Source organism: Nomascus leucogenys, chromosome 12, assembly GCF_006542625.1.
Source record: "Nomascus leucogenys isolate Asia chromosome 12, Asia_NLE_v1, whole genome shotgun sequence".
NCBI classification, from domain to species: Eukaryota; Metazoa; Chordata; class Mammalia; order Primates; family Hylobatidae; genus Nomascus; species Nomascus leucogenys.
This window is the reverse complement of record NC_044392.1, coordinates 14,975,573-15,000,825: the sequence shown is the minus strand read 5'-3', so window position 1 is coordinate 15,000,825 and position 25,253 is coordinate 14,975,573. Positions and strand designations below refer to the sequence as shown.

General features: G+C 40.3%; 1 protein-coding gene across 3 annotated transcripts in view; it reads left to right on the top strand.

The window, feature by feature from the left end:
- PIK3R3 (phosphoinositide-3-kinase regulatory subunit 3) overlaps positions 1–25,253 on the top strand; it is a 93,834-nt gene that overhangs the window by 2,423 nt on the left and 66,158 nt on the right. The window lies entirely within an intron of this gene.

Below are 25,253 nucleotides of genomic sequence, written 5' to 3'. Positions count from 1 at the left end.
CCTTGCAAACGGTGAATTATCCGTTTTTTTTTTTTTTTTTCAATTAGTCCTAGTGTTAAATGGTGCTGTGCTAAAAACTAATATTGAATAAGCCTTTTTCACTCTTGATCACTTAGGGTTTTTTCTTTTCCTTCATTTCAGAGCCTTTTTTATTTGCTTTTATAATTGTGACTGCAATCCAGATGCAGCTTTTCAGTGTTTTGTAAAGTTTGTAAGATTTGCCACCCATCTATTGTGTCTTTCCCCCTTTGTTTCCCCCAATGGTAAAGCATATTAGATACATTTGTCATACATATGAATAGAAATTTAGTACATCACTGGTACTTTTATTGTAAAAAGTAAGGTTAATAATTCTAGATTCCTGTTATAAGAATTATATATTCAAACTGCCTTAGAATTATACTGCATTATATAGTACCTTGCCTTGCAGACATACAAAGGGAATTTGTTGGGTGGGAGGTGAGTAGGGAGGAGGGGAGAAAATGAAGAATGCACTTATGGTTGAAATATATTAGCCTAGTAGAAAAATACTGGCCGAGTTGAGTTGTCCAAAAATAATTTTAAGAAAAGTTGACTATTATAACTATATGGAGACATGAGTCTTATAAGGTTGTATAGAAAATTCTGATCCAAACTTTATTTTCCATGGAAATAAACTCTTGAGTTTAAAATGTTCATCCTTGAATGAAATTGTGCATACTGAGATTCTATTGAGAATACTGAAAAATACATATGCTGTTCTTTATTACCCCTTTTGCAGCTTTAATGTAGAATATGGTTAATTACTCCTAACAGCTTTTTAAAAAGGAAGTACACTTGAGTATGCTGAAACATTGCCTATGAAGTGAATGATTTTTCATGGAAATAGTGTGAATGTCAACCTTGTTTTATGTGATAAATTAAGTTTTCAAAACATTTAAAACTGTATCATTAGTGAAGCGGTTGCAGCATGTTTTGTAGGTTTTTCCTAGCTCCCACCCCACATCGGGCTCTTATTATTTCCTTCCTGGACTGCTGTGATAGCGTACTAACTGCTCTCCCATTTCTATCCTGTTCAAGCCACGGTAATGTTAAGAGTATCATCTGATGATTTATCTTACAATGACAAATCTTCCAATGGATTTAAAAACCTCCCAATGGCTTCCCTTTGCCTACAAAATAAATAAATAAATAAATAAATAAATAAATAAATAAAATCCCCCAATTGCTTACCCTCTCATATAAGTCCCTCTAATTTTTGCTTCCAACTTAATTTTCTAGTTAATTCTCCTCCTGGTGCATCATAAATTCTATAGAAGCAATTTTGTATTTGCTGTTACTTGAATGTATGCTTTTTTTCCTCTTCTTGGGATGCCTTTCACTCGCAATAGTTACATGTTGAAATCTTATATGTATGTGTTTTTAGGACCCAGGTCAGATGCCTTTGGTATCAGAATATGTTCTCTAAACCCTTCTGTTAAAAGTCATCCCTCCTTCCTCTTGCCTCCCTCTTCTAGCACTACTTCTTCTTTTTTTTTTTTTTTCTGAGGCAGAGTCTCACTCTGTTGCCCAGGCTGGAGTGCAGTGGCGCAATCTTGGCTCACTGCAATCTTCGCCTCCTGAGTTCAAGCGATTCTCCTGCCTCAGCCTCCCATGTAGCTGGGATTATAGGCATGTACCACCACACCAGCTAATTTTTGTATTTTTAGTAGAGACAGGGTTTCACCAGGCTGGTCTCGAACTCCTGACCTCCAGTGATCTGCCTGCCTTGGCCTCCCAAAGTGCTGGGATTACAGGCGTGAGACACCCTGCCCGGCCTACTCTTCTAGCACTTCTCAGATGAAATTTTTTCCATTCTGTCTAGAGAAGCTACTGTACTATTTATGTATACTTCTCCCTATGAAATTGGCTTCCCACCTGGTCATGAGCTGCCTTCTTAGCTTGTCTAGGGTCTTGCAAGTAGTAGACAATTTAGTCAATATATGTTAAATTAATAAATAAGGAACATTGTTTCCTTCTAGTCTTTAGGTGCCTTTCTACTTAAGGTCCTTGCTCAACTCATTGCTTGGCTATTGTAGTAGCCTAGGGCTAAATAACTTTTGAATTAGACATTTGTTGACTTAGGGCCCTTAACTGTAATGGTGCCAATATTTTTATATGTTTTTTCATCTTTATTTTATTTTCAAGACAGAGTCTCGCTGTGTCGCCGAGTCTAGAGTGCAGTGGTGCCGTCTCGGCTCACTGCAACCTCCGCATCCTGGGTTCAAAGGATTCTTGTCCCTCAGCCTCCCGAGTAGCTGGGACTACACAGGCACATGCTACCATACCTGGCTTATTTTTGTATTTTTAGTAGAAATGGGGTTTTGCCATGTTGGCCAGGCTGGTCCTGAACTCCTTGCCTCAAGTGATCTGCCCACCTTGGACTCCCAATGTGCTGGGATTACAGACGTGAGCCACTATGCCTAGCCTTTCATCTTAATTTTAGACTAAGCCATAAATGCAAAGTTTTATCTATTATTGCTTCTAGTGGCCTCAAAAACTATTTTTCAAAGATGTTTCCCTCTAGCCTATCTTTTCAATAACTAACATTATTATGCATCCTGAAGGTTCCTAGTAACTGCATGGATTGGTGTATCTACAGTCATAGTAATGTAAAAGTTGAATCCAAATGGGAGTTTAATGTCTTAATGTTTGTGTATTTCCTGACAGCAGTAGATATACTGAACTGTTCAGATGAAACATAAAACTTTTTATTGTTGGCTGGGTGTGGTGGCTCATGCCTGTAATCCCAGTGTGCTTTGGAAGCCCAAAGCAGGAGGATTGTTTGAGGCCAGGAGGTCTAGACCAGAACAGCTTTGTAGAGATGCCATTTCTACAAAACATCAACAACAACAAAACTTTTATTGTAGAAATGTTAAGATTGTAGTACAGAGAATCGCCTTTAAGCATCTTGTTTAGTCTTGCTATGACTTCGGAAATTGGGATTATTCTGTAGCAAAGTTGGATAGAGGCCTCTCAAAGAGCCTCACCTTTGGTCTTTTGAGGATTACCTATACACAACTGATCATAACTCACGCACAAAAGGTTGTAGCTAGTGGTCTGTTAGCTCAGCACTTCAGTTTTGACGTTGTTATTGTTTTCATTTTAGGAAAATGTAATAAATAACTTCCTTTATAAATTAATGGACAATTATTTTTTAAAATTGTTGGCTTTTTTTTCTTATCAAGACAGACTTCTGAAATTATATATTTTTGGTTTTTTTTTTTTTTGAGGCAGGGTCTCACCTTTGTTGCTCAGGCTAGAGTACAGTGGCGTGATCATGGCTCACTGCAGCCTCAACCTCCTGGGCTCAAATGATCCTTCCACCTCAGCCTCTCTAGTAGATGGGCTTGCCACCACACCCAGCTAATGTTTTAAAAAGTATTTTTTTGGTAGAGACAGGGTTTTGCCATGTTGCCTAGGCGGGCCTTGAACTCCTGGGCTCAAGTGATCTGTCTGCCTCAGCCTCCCGAAATGCTGGGATTACAGGCGTGAGCCACAACGCCCAGCCTGAAATTATCTTTAGGGTAGCAACATCTCTTCCTTAGATAATTAGAAAATGAAAAGTTTTGTTTGGCAAAACATGAATATAGGAAAGTCTAGAAAAGTGGTTCTCAATTTTTTTGGGTCTCAGTACCCCTTTTAGACTTAAAAAATTAGAAGACCTCAAACAGCCTCTCTTTAAGTGGATTATATCTATTGATATTTGTAGTATTAGAATAAAGCTGAGAAATTAAAATATACTTAATTCATTAAAAAATAATGAAGCATTATACATGTGGCTTTTTTTTTGAGACAGGGTCTGGCTTTGTTGTCCCAGGCTGGCCTTGAACCCCTGGGCTCAAGTGATCCTTCTGCCTCAGCATCCCTCTGCGCCACCATGCCTGGCAAGCATGTTAGCATAATTTTTCTAAATGAAAAAATAACTATATTTTCTAAAAGCAAAAAGAATTAGTGGGAAGAAGGGCATTGACATCTTTACTATCCAGCTTCATAGAAGTCTTTTTTGGCTTTTTTTTTTTTTTTTTTTGAGACAGGGTCTCACTCTTTTGCCCAGGCTGGAGTGCAGTGGTGTGATCTCAGCTCACTGCAACCTCCATCTCCCAGGCTCATGCAATTCTCCTGCCTCAGCCTCCTGAGTAGCTGGGATTATAGGCGCCTACCACCACGCCTGGCTAATTTTTGTATTTTCAGTAGAGATGGGGTTTTATCATGTTGGCCAGGCTGGTCTTGAACTCCTTATCTCAAATGATCCACCCGAGTTGGCCTCCCAAAGTGCTGGGATTATAGTTGTGAACCACCATGTCTGGCCAATAGAAGACATTTAAATTCCCATGTCTGCTCCTGCATTGAGTCTATTGAGATATTACAGGTTATAACCTCTGGAAAACTCCACTGTACAGTTATAAGAGAATGAGAATGAAAATGGCCAATAATGTCTTAGTGATACTATGAAAATAGTTCTGACCTCTTGGATCCTCTGAAGGGTCTTAGAAACTCTAGATAGCAGCCAGGCCTGGTGGCTCGCGCCTGTAATCCCAGCACTTTGGGAGGCCGAGGCGGGTGGATTACGAGGTCAGGAGATCGAGACCATCCTGGCTAACATGGTGAAACCCCGTCTCTCCTAAAAATACAAAAAATTAGCCGGGTGTGGTGACGGGCGCCTGTAGTCCCAGCTACTCGGGAGGCTGAGGCAGGAGAATGGCATGAACCTGGGAGGCGGAGTTTGCAGTGAGCCAAGATGGTGCCACTGCACTCCAGCCTGGGCAACAGAGCGAGACTCCGTCTCAAAAAAAAAAAAGAAACTCTAGATCACATTTTGAGACCTACTAGTCTAGAAATTAGACTACATAGTTTGGTGGACAACCTGGTAAAGTATCTTCTGACTTTGAAGCCAGACACAAAGGTTGTTCGAAGAAGCTTATTTGCTTACCTTGACATACTTGGTATTTTCAACCTGGCACAATTTAGATTAAGTAACATTTTGGTGGAAAACTGGTACACTGGCCCTATGGTTGGGGAAAATATCTGCTGAGAGCTACATAGAAGAAATAGGTCATCTGCCACTTCATGATCCTTACTGTTTACAGGTTAAGCAGCCTTCTGTAGTTGAATTTTTATTTTTAACCCTGCACATTTGGATTCGTCTCATATAAATACTTCTCCTGTGTGTAGTAAGATGTTTCTTTTATGATCTAGGTGTCAGTTTTTAATGATATTGTCGTTTGGGACAAATGCTTATATAATCAAATGATGTAAAAGCCATGCCAGTTTTTTTGTCTTCTTATTGAAAAAGATTAGTCATTGCTTTCATTTAATATATTATAATGTATAATGTATCCAACTATGTTTCACTAGAAGTATGGTGATTCTCCCATTTGATAATGCTTTTTAAATTTATTCTCATTGTTTTGATGCCGAATGCTTTTTTTATTTTTATTTTTATTTTTTTAATTTTTTTTGAGACGAAGTCTCGCTCTTGTCCCCCAGTCTGGAGTGCAGTGGCATGATTTCTGTTCACTGCAACCTCCGACTCCTGGGTTCAAGCAATTCTCCTGCCTCAGCCTCCCAAGTAGCTGGGATTACGGGTGTATACCACCACACCCAGCTGATTTTTTGTATTTTAAGTAGAGACGGGGTTTCACCACGTTGGCCAGGCTGATCTCAAACTCCTGACCTCAGGCGATCCACCCGCCTCGGCCTCCCAAAGTGCTAGGATTACAGGCATGAGCCACCATGCCCAGCCTTTTTTTTTTTTTTTTTTTGAAACAGAGTTTCACCCTTGTTGCCCAAGCTGGAGTGCAATGGTGTGATCTCAGTTCACTGCAACTTCTGCCTCTTGGGTTCTAGCAATTCTCCTGCCTCAGGCTCCCGAGTAGCTGGGATTACAGGCATGTGCCACCATGCCCAGCTAATTTTGTATTTTTAGTAGAGATGGGGTTTCTCCATGTTGGTCAGGCTGGTCTCGAACTCTCACCCTCAGGTGTTCCGCCCGCCTCGGCCTCCCAAAGTGCTGGGATTACAGGTGTGAGCCACTGCACCCAGCTGATGCTGAATACTTTTATATTTTTCTTAGAATGTAGAAAAGATAGGACATGTTTATGATTGCCATATTTAACAAGATAGGTAGAAAAATATAAATGTATCTATGTGATATGATATAATTTTTTATTGGTATTAAAGGGGGAGACAGCCTGAGTGTAGTAGAAAGAACACAGGCTTTGGAAATAGATGACATAGATAACAAAACTAGCTTTGCTTCTTATCCTGCCCAGTGTTATATGGGTAGTACTTTAACTTCTGTGTGCATCTGTTTTCTGTAAAATTGAACTAATACTTACCTTTGCAGAGTTGTGGGGATTAAATGCACCATATCAATATCTAGTATAGTATTTGACATATATTGTGTACCCAATAAGTGTAGCTTGTATTTAGAGCTTCTTATTGATAACATATAATTATCCCATGTCTACCTCTTTGGGTACTCTTGCAGTCAAAACCTTTGAGCTATTTTGCCCCATTCTTTTCTTCCTTCCCAGTGTTTACTGGGGCTACATTTTATCCATTTTGGTTTCTGGAATTGTTCTCTAGGGTCTTTTCTAGTTATAACATTTCATGAGTCTATGGAAATGTCAACCCAAGTCATCTTTTCCTTTTAGTTTCTGTTGCCTCTTGTTCAGTTCCTCAATACCTCACCTTAGAAATGATTTGTAATGAGGTCGGGCGCGGTGGCTCACGCTTGTAATCCCAGCACTTTGGGAGGCCGAGGCGGGCGGATCACGAGGTCAGGAGATCGAGACCACAGTGAAACCCCGTCTCTACTAAAAATACAAAAAAAAAAATTAGCCGGTCGTGGTGGCGGGCGCCTGTAGTCCCAGCTACTCGGAGAGGCTGAGGCAGGAGAATGGCATGAACTCGGGAGGCGGAGCTTGCAGTGAGCCGAGATCGCGCCACTGCACTCCAGCCTGGGTGACAGAGCGAGACTCCGTCTCAAAAAAAAAAAAAAAAAAAAAAAAAAAAGAAATGATTTGTAATGAAGGTAATAGTTGCTAACATTCGTTGAACAATTATTATAGTCCAAGCACTATGTTAAATGCTTTTATATGTATTCTTTTAGCCACACAACAACCTTATAAAATTGGCACTATTATCATCCCACTCTACAGACAGGAAACTGAGACTTAGGTTTAGTAACTTACCAAGTAGCAGAGCAGGTCTGTCTGCCTAACTAAAGCCCAGGTTCTTAACCAGTACCTCCTAACTGGTTGCTCTGTTTCTGATTTCTTCTACCCCTCACTGTAAGTTTGTCCTGAATTCTTCAGCCGGATTAGTTCTACTGAAATGTTATTTTCATTGTTTTACCGTTCTTCTCAAAAATAATCAGCAGCTCTTCATTTCTTTTAAGTAGAGATAATATTCTTAAACTTGGTATACATAGTCTTTAGTAATATGGCACCTAACTTATACATTTATAACTTTATTACTAATTTTCTATTCATACTTCTAGTCGAATTTCTTCTAGCCCAATACCCTGATTGCTCATTCCTATCTCAAGCTTTTGCTTAAGCTGCTTCCTATGTAGAATATGCCCGTCCCACCCCCGTCTTTAAATCAAGAGCCTGTCTGTGTCCCCTTTCTTAAAACTTTCTCCAAAAATTCTAGCACTGTACCCTTTTATATATAGGGCTATCTCTGTTATTTTGAGATGGAATCATGTGTTATATTATGATACTTAATTATTTCATGAATATAATTCACCTCCCAAACAAGATAAGTTTCTGGAGGTCAGGCTGTTGTATTTCCTTCGTATCTTTTTTTCTTTTTTCTTTTTTTGAGACAGGTTCTCATTTTGTCACTGAGGGGGGCAGTGGCTCACTGCAGCCTAAACTCTTGGGCTCAGGTGGTCCTCCCACCTCAGCCTCCTGAGTAACTGGGACTACAGGCATGTGCCATCATGCCCAGCTTGTATCTTTTTTCCCTAAACATCCAGTGCCCAAGTATTTTGTTAAATTTTAGACCCGTGGATCCAACTAGCTTCTTTTTGTGACTTAAGCTTTAAAATGTTAATATTTATTATCAGCATGTGACCTCTAAACTTATGAAGATAATTGGCTGGGCATTTATTGTAACAAAGGGAATAATGAAAAAAATGCAATACTTAATGTTATTAGAAAGATTTATATAGTTTTGAGTAAAAGTTGTTTTTGAAACTTTGAACAATTAGAAATGAGTAGGCCGGGCACGGTGGCTCACACCTGTAATCCCAGCACTTTGAAGTGCCGAGGTGGGTGGATCACTTGAGGTCAGGAGTTCGAGACCAGCCTGGCCAACATGATGAAACCCCATCTTTACTAAAAATAAAAAATTTAGCCAGGCGTGATGGCACGCGCCTGTAGTCCCAGCTAGTCAGGAGGCTGAGGCAGGAGAATCGCTTGATCCCTGGAGGCAGAGGTTGCAGCAAGCTGAGATTGCGCCACTGCACTCCAGCCTGGGTGACAGAGTGAGACTCTGTCTCAAAAAAGAAATGAGTAATAAGTTTTTCATAGTGTATTAGGTTAGTTTTACATAGCACAGGGCCAAACGGAGAGTTTTAAGTTATCCAGTGTGTTATTATACCAATTAATTTTATCATGTGTAAGACTTGACTTTTAACAAGGTAAAGTGAGCCATCAAGCCTTATTAAAGATAATTTCCACATTGCTTGCCCATATATGTTGTATGTATTGTTCCTTGTGCATATTTGTAAATTCACATAAAGTAAAAGGGTTATCTCATTGTTTTCTTTTTCTTTTTTTTAAATTTATTTTATTTTATTTTATTTTTGAGACGGAGTCTCACTCTGTTGCCCAGGCTGGAATGCAGTGGCATGATCACAAGTTACTGTAGCCTTCCCACCTCAGCCTCCCAAGTATCTGGGGCTACAGGCATGTACCACCATACCTGCCTAATTTTTAAAGTTCATTATTTTAATAAAAGAGGCAGTAGGCTATGTCCAGCCTGCCAAATCATACCATTTTGCATGTCTCATATCAGTATGAAAACTGCCCAATGTCTTGGTATTGATGAGCCAACACAAAGCCAAAGTCAATACCATCTACCCTTGTTCGTACTTGGACTTCCTGTCTCATGTTCTGTTTGTGGGCCAGATTTCTTATCCTTACCTGAGGATATGTGACAACAAATCCAGAGCATGCAGCTGTGTAATCTTAAATATTGTGATAGTTTTTATTTATTAACTATTTATCTTTAAATATTTATTTTTTTTTAATAGAGGTAGAGTCTTCCCAGGTTGCCCAGGCTTGTCTCGAACTCCTGGGCTCAAGCAGTCCTCCCACCGCAGCCTCCCAAAATGCTGGGATTACAGGTGTGAGCCACCGTGCCCAACCAGTGTTTATTTTTAAACTTAAGAAAAATCCAATTATGAATCAAAATTAAAAATCTGAATGAAAATTGCTCTGAAAAAGGTCTTGCTGAAAGGAATTGTTGTGCTGGAAATATATTGCTTTAGATTCTGTTCTTACATATGTATTAGGTTTTTTTTCCATAGAGGATAGAGTGACCTTTTTACAACAGGGTCACTCAATATGGTCTAATTTATGTTGAACTTTTAATAGACATTTATAGAATTAACCACAATCTTTTTTTCTGATATTAGTTCTGGGATGTATTTTATAAAAAGTATTTAATTCATATGTTTTCAGCTGCAAGCAACAGAACTAATTCAAAATGGCTTTAAAAATAATAAATTGTATCTTCTCATTTAATAGAGTTAGTTGATTTCAGCAGTTCAAAAATGTCAGTAAAAACCCATATTTTGCTTAGCCATATATTGCTCAGTGCTGCCATCCTTGGGACTGGCTTCATCCTCAGGCTAGTAGCAAAATGGTTGCAGTGATTCCAGGCATCATATCCATAAACAACAACTTCTAAAAGAAGAGGAAAAGTATCTCTTCCTGTGCCACTGTTTTTGGATAGAGGAAACTTTCTCCAAAAACCTCTAGCAAACTTCTTTCCCATCTTTTTGGCCAGAATTGGGTCATAGGCTAGTTCCTGAACCAGTCACCAGTAAATACCCTTAGGCTAATCACGTTTCTCAATCTGGAATGGTGTTGGCTTCTACTGAGGTATATGGTTGTATTGGGGAGAGATTCTGTTAAAGAGGAAGAGGGAGAGAATTGATGCTAGGAAAGTAATTTGGAAAACCATAACTCTTCAGTGTTATTGTCTTTGTCAATAAACAGTATTAGCAAGTTGTTTTTACTTTTTCAAAGTTAAAAATCTAGCTTTGGGAAATGCATTCTCATTTTCAATTTTTTTTGAGATGTAGTCTCGCTCTGTCGCCAGGCTGGAATGCAGTGGCACGATCTCAGCTCCCTGCAACCTCCGCCTCCTGGGTTCAGGCGATTCTCCTGCCTCAGCCTCCTGAGTAGCTGGGATTACAGGCGCCCACCACCACGCCTGGCTAATTTTGTCTTTAGTAGAGATGCGGTTTCACCATGCTGGTCAGGATGGTCTCGATCTCTTGACCTTGTGATCCACCCACCTTGGCCTCCCAAAGTGCTGGGATTACAGGCGTGAGCCACCGCGCCCAGCCACATTTTCATTTTCTAAGTTGGACTTCATAAGGTCACATAGTATTGAGTTAATATAAGACAGACCTTTTTCTGTCTTGTTGGTTGCTTACTAGAAGATGAGGAAGCTAACATCTCTGGTTTACAGTTAACTAATTTGAGGAATATAGGCATTGGAATAGAGTGTTAGTATAGCAAGCAAATGGGTGTAAGATAACATTTTGCAAAACTATACATTTAAAATTCTGAAGTTCAGTAAATTAAGTAAACTTGGGACCTGTGGAATAATTTATGATTTGAAAGCTAGCCTGAAAAATTAGGAGCCGTCCAGCCTGGGCAACATGGAGAAACCCTGTCTTTACAAAAAATACAAAAATTAGCTGTGCATGGTGGTGCACTCTTAGAGGGAGAGTCCCAGCTAATTAGGAGGCTGAGGTGGGAGGATCACTTGAGCCCTGGAAGTCGAGGCTGCACTGAGCTGTGATTATACCACTGTACTCCAGCTTGGGTGACAGAGCGAGACCCTGTCTCAAAAAAAAAAAAAAAAATTAGGAGTTGGGTACAATGGCACATACCTGTAGTCTCAGCTACTTTCAAGGCCAAGGTGGAGTTTTGCTTGAGACCAAGAGTTGGAGATCAGCCTGGGCAACATAGTGAGACTATCTCAAAAAAACAAAAAAATGGAATACTACTTTAAAGTAACCTATAGATTATATCTTTCAATTAAAATGTATGATGTGCCTAAGTATTGATTTTTCTCAGTATGTTAGAAATCTAGAGGCAGTATAGTGGAGTAGTTAAGAGAGGAGTCTCTGGAATCAGAACGCCTGAGTCCAGATTATGCCTCCACCACTTCTTAACATGTGTCCTTTGGCAATTTACTTATCTTTTCTGTGTTGTGGTTTCCTCACCCAAAAAGTAGGGTGATAATGGTCATTCAATAGGGTTATGAGGATTTAGTAGATTAATAACTGTCAAGTACTTAGTGTGGTACCTGGAACACAGTAAACACCTGTAAATTTTTTTGTTTGTGTGTTAATTCATGTTTTTCAACAAATATTTGACTGCCAGGCACTATTCTAAGTGTAGTAGTGAATAAAACAGCAAAAATGCTTCACGGACCGTACATTTCCAAGGGAGTGAGGAGAGCAGAGAATAAACAAATTCATAAGTAAAATACATAGTGATGGTGATAAATGCTGTGGAGAAAGAAACAGAGGATAAAAATAGAGTACAGGGTGAGAGATCTGCTATTTTAAATAAGGGACCAGGGAAGGCCTGACCTAAAGCAATGAGGGAGCAAGTCATATGGAAATATAACAGGTGTGAGGATGGGGGTTCCAGGTAGAGGATATCAGATGACCTACCCTGAGGCAGGAGCATCTCCGTGATATATTCAGGGATCATCTAGGAGGCCGGTATGGCTAGAATGGAATGAGGGGAAAGTAGTAAAAAAAGACAAGTGGCTGGGCGTGGTGGCTCATGCCTGTAATCCCAGCACTTTCAGAGGTCGAGGTGGGCAGATCACCTGAGGTCAGGAGTTTGAGACCAGCCTGGCCAACATGACAAAAGCCTGTCTCTACTAATAATATAAAAATTAGCTGGGCGTGGTGGGGGGTGCCTGTAATCCCAGGTACTTAGGAGGCTGAGGCAGCAGAATCGCTTGAACCCGGGAGGCAGAGATTGCAGTGAACTGAGATCATGCCACTGCATTCCAGCCTGGGTGGCAGAGCGAGACTCCATCTCAAAAAAAAAAAAAAAAAAAGTCAAGTAATGGTATGGGTGGTGGGGCTTTCCCACCATGTATGCCATCGTAAGCCATTGTAAGAACTTTGGCTTTTAAAACTTGTATGAGATGAGAAGCCATCAAAGTGTATTGAACAGTGATGTACTATGATTCTTGGCTTAAAGAATCATTCTGGCTGCTGGTGGAAAGAGGGAAAGGTAGAATTAGAGAAACTGGTTAGGAGGCTATTGCAACAATCAAGCTGAGGGATGATGGTGGCTTGGACAAGGGTAGAAGCTGTGAGGTTGTAAAAAGTGGTTGCGTTCTGAATGTTACTAGTTATATAGCTTGTCATTTCCAAACTGACTTAGTCACTTTATTTTCTAATTTCTTAGCTTTGTATTTCTGCATATGCTATATATACTTTAATAATTAATAAGTTTAACTTTTAAAATAATGCCAAAGCTATTTATATATATTTTGATGTATTTTTCTGTGTGTGTGACTGGGTCTTGCTGTGTTGCCCAGGCTGGAGTGCAGTGGCACCAACAGCTCACTGTAGCCTTGACCTCCTGGGCTCAAGTGGTCCTCCCACCTTAGCCTTCTGAGTAGCTAGGACTGACTACAGGTGTGCACTACCACACCTGGCTAATTAAAACAAATTTTTTTTTTTTTCAGAGACAGGATCTTGCTGTGTTGTCCAGACTGGCCTTGAACTCCTGGCCTCAGACAATTCCCGCCTCCCAAGTGCTGGGGTTACAGGCCTGAGCCATTATGCCTGACCTATTTTTCTCTCTTTCTTTCTCTTTTTTTCTTTCTTTATTTCTTTTCTTTCTTTTTTTTTTTTTTTGAGACAGGTTTCACTCTGTTGCCCAGGCTGGAGTGCAGTGGCATGATCTTGGTTCACTGCAGCCTTAACCTCCTAGGCTCAAGCAATCCTCCTACCTCAGTCTCCTGAGTAGCTGGGACTACAAGTATGTGCCACCATGCCCAGCTAATTTTTCTCTTTTTTGAAGTGTTAAGTGATTCAGATCTCTGACATCCAGTTGCCAACCAACAGTATATGTGGCCTTAGTTGTTTGATGAAAGCTTGCTCATGAGTTACTTTTTAAATAAACATTAGTTGATAAATTTAGATTGTACTATAATTTACTTTTTTTTTTTTTTGGAGACAAGATCTTGCTGTCACCCAGACTGGAGTGCAGTGGCACAAACATGGCTCACTGTAGCCTTGACCTCCTGGGCTCAAGCGATCCTCCTGCCCCAGCCTCCTGAGTAGCTAGGACTATAGGTGCGTGCCACTATACCTGGCTAATTTTGTGATTTTTTTGTAGGGATGAGGTCTTACTGTGTTGCCCCACGCTGGTCTTGAACTCCTGAGCTCAAAGGATCCTCCTGCCTTGGCTTCCCAAAGTGCTAGGATTATAGATGTGAGCCACCACACCCAGCCAGTTTACTTTCAGAAGTAACTTTGGAAAAGAAAATTTCCTAATGTTCTTAGTTTTTTCAGTGGGCTGTGAAGGGGAGAAGAAACTAAAGAGAACGAAGCCATGCCATACATGTTTCATTTTACTTTATGGGCTGAAGTTCTTGCTTTCTGAGAATAATTAATACAGATTTATGTTATCTTCTTTTTGGCGTAATGTTTAAGTGCTTGAGTATGGATAGATATTGATATAAAATGGGTAGAGTATCTGTGTTTGAGAGCTCCAGACTCAGATTGTTGGGATTTCTTATTCTAGCCCTGCCTATTTCTAGTTTGTGACCTTGGACAGTTTTCTAATCTGTATAGCATAGAAAAGAATATTAATCCTACTGTAGGGTTATTGTGAGAATTATATGGAATAGTACACATAAGACACTTAGGGCAGGTATCTATTATTATTGTTATCATTTTTATTATTTATTTATTTATTTAAAACAAATTTTTTTTTTTTTTTTTTTTTTTTTTTGATGGAGTCTCGCTCTTGTCACCCAGGCTGGAGTGCAGTGGTGCGATCTCAGCTCACTGCAACCTCTGCCTCCCGGGTTCAAGCGATTCTCCTGCCTCAGCCTCCCAAGTAGCTGGGACTACAAAAACACATTTTTGAAAAAGAGATAAGGTCTTACTCTGTCACCCAGGCTAGCATGCGATGCCCTGATCATAGCTCAATGCAGCCTTGAGCTCCTGGGTTCAAGGGATCCTCCACCCTCAGCCTCCCAAGTAGGTAAGACTACAGGTATGCACTACCGTGCCTGGCTAATTTTTTTTATTTTTAATTTTTGTAGAGATGACGTCTCACTGTGTTTCCCAGGATGGTCTCAAACTCCTGTCCTCAAGTGATCCTCCTGCCTCAGGCTCCCAAAGCAGTGGGATTATAGGCATGAGCCACTGTGCCTGGCCTATTTTCATTATTATTAATAAAACTGGGATGCTCTGTGGCCCATCTCCATAGTGTCCCATTCAGAGGAAGAACCAGCCTAGCATTCAAATTAAATTGAAAAGTAATTTAAGTATTTATTCCATCTTCTCAAAAATGCAAAGGGGTTTACATTCATAAAACTACAATACTACTTAAAATCCTATTTCTTCATGTTTGGCATGGTTAATCCCAAACGTTCTTCTCTCTTAAAACTTACCAACTCATAACAACTTGAGCAGTCTCATTCTTGCGTTTCTTTTGTAACCCTTCTCAAACCTATTTTCTATTCCTTGAGTACCTGTCTCCCATTAAACTCTCGCCTTTGCCCGTGTCATTATTCTGATCTCTACAATAAGGGCCAGGAACCAAGAGAGCAAAGAAAAGAAGCTATGAATACTCAAATATAGCAACATTTTTGTTTCTGTCACACTTATCTGTGGTAGGGGATGTAATATGTTTTGGCTTTTGGAAAAAAGTCTGTTTAGTTTTAGAAGGACAACGAGGTGGTTCAGACCTGTTGCAGGACATTAATTCGGGACTTAGAATTTAGTTTTTCCCCGTATAGTCATAAACTATATAAGAGCTGCTATCATCTCTGTCTAACTGGGACTGGTTCCTAGTGTTCAGCCCTTGAAATTTAGTATTGCCAGATAAAATATATGCAGTATGAACCATGCAGTATTATTCATTGTTTATTTGAAATTCAAATTTAACTGTGTGTCCTATATTTTTATTTGCTAAATCTAGCAACCTTAATTTAGAGAGAGGATGCTGACTAGGCTGTATTTTCTAGTACATTCTCTATGGTGTTTAAGAATACATGTGTAACTTGATATAGTGGATATGAGGATACTTTCAGTTTTGATAACAGAAAATCCAACTCAAATTAGTTAAAACAAAGGGAATTTGAATTTGGATTACATACGCTTATGTAATTGAAAAGACCAAAGGGAGTGAGGGCCCCTGGCATGGTTTGATCAAGGGTACAGGCTTTGGCCCTGTTTTTCTGTAATTCTCTTGGCTTTACCCTGTATTAGCTTTTTTTTCTCAGATGGGCTTCCCCGGTAGTACAAGATGGCTGCCTTTGTATGTTTCCTCATTCGTGGAGAGAAAGAAGATGCTTCCTACAAATACAGTGCAAAATCCTAAGCTTGACACTAATTGAACCATCTCGTGCTCCAAAGGATCACTGTCTTAAAATCCGGGTAGCTTTCTGTGTCTAGACCAGTGGCTTTTAAACTTGAGCGTGCATTAGAACTACCTAGAGGACTTGTTAAATTACAGATTGCAGCCAGGCACTGTGGCTCATGCCTGTAATCCCTGCCCTGTTGGAGGACAAGGCGGGAGGACTACGCGAGTCCAGGAATTCAAGATCAGCCTGGGCAACATGGTGAAACTATGTCTCTACCAAAAAAAAAAAAAAATTAGTGAGGCCTGGTGGTGTATGCCTGTAGTCTCGGCTACTTGGGAGGCTGAGATGGGAGGATTGTTTGAGCCTGGGAGGTCGAGGCTGCGCTGAGCTGTGATTATGCCACTGCACACCAGCCTGGATGACAGAGAAGATGCTATCTCAAAAAACAAAAACAAAACACACAAATTGCTAGGTCCTACCCCCAAAATGTCTAGTTGAGTAGGTTCCATAGGCTTGGTTCCAAGAAGTTGTATTTGTAACACGTTGCCAGGTGTTACTGATTTTGCTGGTCACAAACCACACTTTAAGAACCACTGTTAACGTCAAATCAGGGCCTACCCCTGGAGCTGAGGAAGGGGTCAATCCCACTTAAACTTTTTACCAGTGAGGGGAGGGGGTAAGATGTTTTGGAAGATAACAACAATGTCCACTGAAGAGAGGACTGCTGGTTTTTTTGCGTATCTAGTTTCTCTTCCCTCTTATTTAGGTAAGAACTTCCTGATTTTTCTCTTGGAACCACTCCTCCTTCATTTGGAATGATGTGGCTTGGATGGGCACGTGATCTAGGCCTGGTCAATGAGAGCACTTGCATGGTCACAGTGATCAGCCCAGGAGTGAATAGGTCAGTGATCTTTGTAGTTTAGTCAGTGTACGTTACTATACGTTGCTATTTACTGTCCTGGCTAGGGATATGAAGATTACATAATCCCTGTCCTCAAGAAGCTCAGACTGTAATTATGAAAGACATACCTGTAAATATACCCATGCAGCGCTCCTCTTTATAATTCCTTCTCTTTCTCCTGTCATCTAAAATATATTTTTAATAGATACTGTACTACCACCTTTATAGTCCGTAACCATACTTATCGTTTCGTGTCTTTAGTCCTCATTAAATTATAAATTCCATCAGGATAAGGACTGAGTCCATAATTAGTTGCTGGATCTTCAATACCTAGCCCTGTCTCTGGCACATAGAAAGTATTCAGTAAATATTGATTGAATGAATGTCGAAGTATAGCAATAGAAGAATATATAAATGAAATAGGGAATGATTGGTTTACTGGTGGAGTAGAAGAGGTAACAGCCTGAATAAATGCATAAAGTTATTAAAACACCTTAAGTTTTGTTGAAGACAATGTATGAGATAGGACGTGGCCTGCGCATGGTGGCTCTTGCCTATAATTCTGGCACTTTGGGAGGCTGTGGTGGGAGGATCTCTCGAGCTGAGGAGTTCAATACCAGCCTGGGCAACCTAGTGAGACCCCCATCTCTTTTAAAAAAAATCTGGCTGGGTGTGGTGGCACATGACTAGTCCCAGATACTCAGGAGGCTGAAGTGGGAGATTCCTTAAGCCCAGGAGGCTGCAGTGAACTATGATTGGGCCATTGCACTCCAGCCTGGGCAGCAGAGCATAACCTTGTCTCAAAAAAAAAAAAAAAATTGAGAGATAGGAAGTGGCATTAGATGAATCTGGACCACTAGGTGGGGTCCAGATCGTGAAAGGCCCCGAAGGCTACATTTAGGGGTTGAACTTTATCCTGCAGGCATTTGGGAAGCCACTGACTGATTGGTTTTAAGTAGGGAAGAGAGTACGTTGGCTGTAAGGTAAAAAATAGATTGGAGGAGAATAAGATTAAAGAAGGAAAACTGGTTAGGAGGCTATTTTAGTACAGAAGAAAGATGTTATGAAAGCCTAAGGCTAAGATTGTAGCAGTGAGAATAAATAGTAGAGTTGTTTAAAAAGTAGGATTGGTGGGTCTTCGAGGCTACTCTGAGGAAAATGAAATAATCTAGAATGACTTGGTTTTCTAGCTTGGTAGATGGTGGTAGTATAAACCAAGAGAAGCAAGTTGAGGAAGAAGGACAGATTTGGATTATATGGCCTCTTACATAAAAATGAGGGAATGCTGAAATGGCCCAGGTTCTCTCCTTTTGGTGGGATTCTTTTTCTCTTAGGCTTCACTTGGGCAGGAGAGGAGAGTGACTTCTGCTACCTGTAGGTTTGGGGACTGGAGCAGATGATAGTAAATCAGATATTACTGAGTTCGTAGGGTGGAGGAGAGATTACAGTGAGAACAGAATGCTTCCAGGTTTTAGTTGCTAAAGTAATTTTTAGTTTTCAGATGTTTAAGCTGCCTCATCCTTTTTGAAAGCAAGTGTATAAATTATACGAAAATTAACTCTTAAGATTCATGAATTAGCTTCACTATTGGTGGAGATGTGAATTGCTGCAGCTGTTTTGGAAAGTTTGTCAATGTATAGTAAAATAGCTCTTTTGGGAATCTGTTCTGTAGAAATAAAAGTATCAAAGGTATATGTATGGATATTTTTATAATGTTTCCAATATTTGCTACTAAAAACAGCCTGAATATCCATCAATAGTAGGTATGGAAGTGTAAATTGCCATGTACCTATATTGTGGAATATGTTGCAACTCAGAGAATGTGTTATAAGTCTGTATGTATTTACCTGGAGGGATGTCTGTAATAGATTGTAGAGTAAGACAAACCAGTTATGAAGAAATGTGTATAATAAGATCCCATTTTTATAAAAAACCAGAAACGATGTTTTACATTCTTTTTTAGGATTATAGGAACCTGAAGAAAGGTGTAAAAGTATATTTTATTTCAGGTCCTCTTTCCATGGCATATCACAGTGAACAAAACAAAGTCCTCGTTTTATGTAGGAGGACATGTGACAATAAATAAGAAGTGAATATATAGTATGTTAGGTGGAGATAAATATTACAGAGAAAACAACTACTGGCTTAAGGGGGATGGAGGACAGAGATGGAATTGCTATTTTATTTTGGGTAGTCAGAGGAGGCCTCACTGATACGGTGACTTAACTTTCTTTTTGTGAAATACAGTACTAAAAAGTGTAGGAAACATAAACATACAGTTTATTGACTTCATATAAATTGAACAGCTACGTAACCGCCACCTAGATGAAGACTTTATAGATAGCCAGCTTCTCAGAGACCCAAAACATGCCCCCCACCCTTTTTTTTGAGACAGAGTCTGGCTCTGTCATCCAGGCTGGAGTGCAGTGGTGTGATCTCAGCTCACTGCAATCTCTGCCTCTGGGTTCAAGCGATTCTCATGCCTCAGCCTCCTGAGTAGCTGGGATTACAGGCGTGCACAGCTACACGTGGCTAATTTTTGTATTTTTAGTAGAGATGGGGTTTTATCATGTTGGCCAGGCTGATCTTGAATTCCTGGCCTCAAGTGATCTGCCTGCCTCAGTCTCCCAAAGTGCTGGGATTACAGGTGTGAGCACTGCACGGAGCCTAAAACATGCCCTTTTCTAATTACATTCCCCTTCTTACCACCAGAGGTAAGAAGGCGGCGGTGGGGCATGTTTTGGGTCTCTGAGAAGCTTTGTGTACATGCTGCCTTGAGAGGAAAAAGTATTGTTAGAAGACTGGTTTGAATTTGGTCTGCTTACCAACTATGTGACATTGAATGGTTGTCATATAAAATGGAAGTAATAATAGTTAATTCACAAGGATTTTTAAATAAGAATTATAATTATAATATTTATGTACCCATATATATATTCACATATATATGTAATGAAATAACACCTAGTATCTGGCGTATAGCAGGTACTCTATACATCTTTCATGAAGGTCAGTGTTTTTGTGATATGGTAATAGGGAAATGTGTAGAGCTTGTGCTAGAGATTTTGTTAGAGGCAGCTACGTATGTTACTTGCTAGAGGCTACTTGGCTCTAGTATGTTTGGCTCTAAGATCAGGATGGGTAAAATCTTGGGACAAGGAAGCAATGTAGCAAGTGTGAGTGACCATCTTTCTTTTTTTATGGGTCATTTCAACTTTTTCTATGGGAAAATTAAAAAAAAACACAACTTTTTCTGTTCCCAGGCTGACCCTCCTCCCTCCCTCCGGCTTTTTTTCATTTTCTGTCTCAGTAAAATTCCTCTGCTGTTCAGCATAATTACCTCCTGGATCTTCACTTCCTCTCTATGGTAAGCCTAAATGCTGACCATCTCAAGCAGTAATTCAACAAATATTTATTGAATGGCTTCTATGTGTGAAACACTTGGCACTGGAGATACAAAGATAGGTAAGAAAATATGTGCCCTAAAGGAGCTCATAGTCTGAGTACAAAGATAGGGTTCAACAACTAAACTATAATCACTAAACTTTATATTAGAAGGTTGAGAAGAGCTCTGTAGAATCAAAGAAGAGGTATTACTTAACAAGGCCTGAGAATATGAGGGAAAGTTTCATGGAAAAAAAACATGCATAACTTGAGTCTTAAAAAAAAAGTAGCTGGGCTGGGCGTGCTGGCTCAGGCTGAGCCCGGTGGCTCACACCTGTAATCTCGGCACTTTGGGAGGCAAAGGTGGGCGCATAATTTGAGGTCAGGAGTTCGAGACCAGCCTGGCCAACGTGGTGAAACCTCAACTCTACTAAAAAAAAAAAAAAGAAAAAAAGCCAAGCATGGTGGCATGTGCCTGTAGTCTCAGCTACTCGGGAGGCTGAGCCAGGAGAATCACTTGAACCTGCGAGGTAGAGGTTGCAGTGAGCTGAGATCATGCCACTGCACTTCAGCTTGGGTAACAGAGTGAGACCCCATCTCAAAAAGAAAAAAAAAAGTGGATGAGGCAGGTTGGTAAAAGAGAATACAGGAATAGGGATGGGCATTTTATGAGGTACAAGATATGGGCAAAGGCATGAGAAAGAGTTGTGTGTTTGGATGAGCTGCAGGTATTGGTGTATCTAGGGTGAAAGGTGCCTGTGGGAAGCATTTAACAGGAAAATGAGCTTGGAAGAGTAAGCAGAGACTGGACCATGTAGGGCCTTCTGTGCCATGCTGAAGAGTTTGAACTTTATCCTGTATGTGGTATGGAACTCTTGAAACATAGTGTGCTAAACCATTATGGTTAGATTTGAAACTCAAAAGAAGCAGAGAAGGGTGGAAAAGAACCAGGAGATTGGTTGGGCGTGGTAGCTCATGCCTGTAATCCCAGGACTTTGGGAGGCTGAGGTGGGCGGATCATGGGATCAGAAGTTCGAGACCAGCCTGGCCAATATGGTGAACCCGTCTCTACTAAAAATACAAAAAAACTAGCCGGGGGTGTTGGCGGGCGCCTGTAATCCCAGCTACTCAGGAGGCTGAGGCAGGAGAATCGCTTGAACCCAGGAGGCAGAGGTTGCAGTGAGCCGAGATTGAATCACTGTACTTCAGCCTGGGCAACAGGCAGAGACTCTGTCTCAAAAAAAAAAAAAAAAAACCGGGACATTGGTCTCTGGTAAGCTGGGGAGAGATTTTTCAAGAAGGAAAAAATGGCTAACAGTGTACAATCTAAAGTGATTAAGTGAAATAATGATACAAAAACTACTGCTGGACTTTGCTATTGAGACAACCTTAACAAGATACATATTTATTTAGTGATTGGGGTAGAAGCCAAATTCCAATAGAAGAGTAACTGGGAGGTGGGAAAACAGACTACAAATATAGACCATTCTTAGAAAACTTGCTATGAAGCAAAAGTAAGAGGTAGCTAGAGAAGTAGAGCTGAGAAACATAATTTTTTTTTTTTTTTTTTTTTTTTTTTGAGACGGAGTCTCACTTTGTTGCCCAGGCTGGATGGAGTGCAGTGGCGCGATCTTGGCTGCAAGCTCCACCTCCTGGGTTCACGCCATTCTCCTGCCTCAGCCTCCCAAGCAGCTGGGACTACAGGTGCCCGCCACCACGCCTGGCTAATTTTTTGTATTTTTAGTAAAGACAGGGTTTCACCGTGTTAGCCAGGATAGTCTCGATCTCCTGACCTCGTGATCCGCCTGCCTCGGCCTCCCAAAGTGCTGGGATTACAGGCGTGAGCCACCGCGCCTGGCCGAGAAATGTAATTTTTTTGAAGATGGAAGAGTTAAGCATGTGTTATGTTTTGGTGGAGTAGAATAAAGACTGAATATTTAGGGCTGTGTGATTTGATGGAACAGGAAGGTGGTGGGTGTGGAGGCGAGAAGGGATTACTGTACTAGCTCAGGGAAGGAGGAGATAAACCTTTGCCTAACATTTAGAATGAAAGATATGGGTATGAAGAAGAGTGTAGGCTGGAAAATGGGGTGAGGTCAGATTTATTTCTTCTGGTAAAGGGCAATTGTGAGAGAAGAGATCTATAGAGTGTTTGGCTTGAGATTTAGAGTACCCATTGATTACTGTCTGGGATGGAAAAGGTCACTGATCCAGAGGCATATGGATGAATTACCAATAGGATAGTAATCTCAGTTAGGATTAGAAACTGTGAATTTGTAGTGGCATGAATCCTAACCTGTTAACGATTTTCTTCAACAGGACTCAGTAGCTGTGGTGTGGGAATAGAGGAAGTAGGCAGTTGGATTGATTCCTCCTGGTTGAGAGATGTACTGGCTACTGTGGCAAAAGAACAATAGGGAGCCGGAGAGATCCTGGCAAGAGAGTGGGTGATGTTCAACATTAAGGGAATAATTAAGTAAATGATGATACATTCATATAAAAAGCTGTGTTTCTGCTATTAACATTTATGTTTATGAAGAGTTTATAAAAGTACTTATTTTATAATGTTAAGGTAATAAAAGTGCTGTATATTGTACAAAGGGTTGGTAATAACTAAAATTCAAGAGATTGTTTTAGGCATAATGATGAAAAGATACAAAACCATTGTATTGGTCACACCTATTCACATGTAGACAATTATTTGACAGGGATTATTAGCTCTTCTTTATAGGTGAAGAAAATGAGATTTAGTAAGGGTGAATTGTTCAAGGTCACAAATTTGGTAAATGGCAAAGAGAACTATTATAATTTATGGAATAGTTATTGTGTCAGGCATTGTTTTATCTATGTAGTATTAATATTTTTCTCACATATTGCTCTAATTTTAATTTTTAGTTAAAAAAGCAGACTCAAAGGAGAGTAACAGTATAAGCAATAGATAACTAAGTATGAATTATCTAAATAGTGGATTCCAACTAACTTTGCATTGCAAAGAGTGATACCAAGTGCTAGAGAAGTTCAAAAGAAAGATATAGGCTAGAGTTGAAGAAAGACTTTGGAGATAATAATATTTGAACTTGGACTATGAAGGATAGGTAGGATGGTCTTTTTAAGTAAATGATGATACAGTCATATAAAAAGCTGTGTTTCTGTTTCTGTTTTGTTTTGTTTTGAGATGGAGTCTCGCTCTGTCACCCAGGCTGGAGTGCAGCGGCATGATCGTGGCTCACTGTAACCTCCACTTCCTGGTCTCTTTGATTTATTCCTTTCCATACTAAAAAAATAATAGTACTCTGTAATAGTCTGGTATCTCATGTATCTGGAGCCTTTGCTTAGATAAAAGAAAAATATTAGTCTTGCTTTTTTTTTTTTCTTTTTTTGAGACAGAGTCTCACTCTGTCACCCAGGCTGGAGTGCAGTGGCATGATCTCAGTGGTGCAATCTAGGCTTACTGCAGCCTCCCAGGTTCAAGCAATTCTCATGCCTCAGCCTCCCGAGTAGCTGGGATTACAGGCACCTGCCACCATGCCTGGCTAATTTTTGTATTTTTAGTAGGATTTCGCCATGTTGGCCAGGCTGGTCTGGAATTCCTGACCTCAAGTGATCCACCCGCCTTGGCCTCCCAAAGTGTTGAGATTACAGGCATGAGCTGCTTATTTTTTATTAAAAGACTAAGGCAGCTGGGTGCAGTGGCTCACACCTGTAATCCCAGCAATTTGGGAGGCTGAGGCGGGTGGAACATCTGAGGTCAGGAGTTTGAGACCAGCCTGACCCTGTTTGCACTGAAAATACAAAATTAGCCAGGCATGGTTGCACATGCTTGTAATCCCAGCTACTTGGGAGGCTGAGGCAGGAGAATCACTTGAACCCAGGGGGCAGAGGTTGCAGTGAGCTGAGATCACGCCATTGCACTCCATCCTGGGCAACAAGAGTGAAACTCTGTCAAAAAAAGAAAAAAAAGACTAAGGCAATCAATCTGTGGATATCATAAAGGACTCAACATTATTTGCTGATCCCTGGGATATCATTTAAGACTGCTTTGGAAGGAATGGAAGAAATATGGCTTCCATAACTTTGCAAAGGAATGGAAGAAATATGGATTCCAACTAACTTTCCAAGTTGAGTCATGAACTCCTTGATAGGTCTTCTAGAATATATTTAAAGTGTAAATATAATGTATCTATCCATCCATTATCTGAAGTTATTTTTCTCCTAAGTCATTTATATTTGATTATTATTTTTTACTATGGTTAGTGGAAGAAAAACAATTTGAAATAACTACTGAAAACCATTGAAACCAAAGATTTAGATTTTTGGGGGGGCAGGGAGATAATCATCAAGAATATATCAGAAAGGATTTAATGGTTGAGGCTCGGTATGGTAGCTTATGCCTGCAATCCCAGAACTTTGGGAGGCCAAGGTGGGTCTATCCACTTGAGCTCAGGATTTTGAGACCAGCCTGGGAAACGTACCGAAAACTTGTCTCTAAAAAAAAAAAAAAAAAATTAGCTGGGTGTGGTGGCATGCACCTGTAGTTCCAGCTACTAGGGAGGCCGAGATGGGAGGATCACTTGAGCCTGGAAGGTCAAGGCTGCAGTAAGCCATAGTCATCCATTGTACTCCATCCTGGGCAACAGAGCAAGACTGTGTCTCAATAAATAAATAAATAAACGATTGCACTGTACTCAAGGTTAAAATAGGGAATGCGGTATGTGGATTTATTATTCATCAGTTTTTATATTTGAGATGCCTGTAATTGCCATGTGTAAATTAATTTCCACAAGAAGTAGTCATCATTGTAATTTTTTTGAAGGTTTCAAATATACTTTATTTCTTCAATGATGCCATATCTTAATGGGTACACAGTGCTTTTACTTGGCATCAATTATGAGCTGTTTTTTATTTTATTTTATTTTATTTTATTTTATTTATTTATTTGAGGCGAAGTTTTGCTGTTTCGGCTAGGCTGGAGTGAACTGGCGCAATCTTGGCTCACTGCAACCTCCGCCCCCACCTCCCTCTTCCACCTCAGCCCCGGGGTTCAAGCGATTCTCTTGCCTCAGCCTCCTGAGTAGCTGGGATTGTAGGTACCCGCCACCACGCCCTATTAATTTTTGTA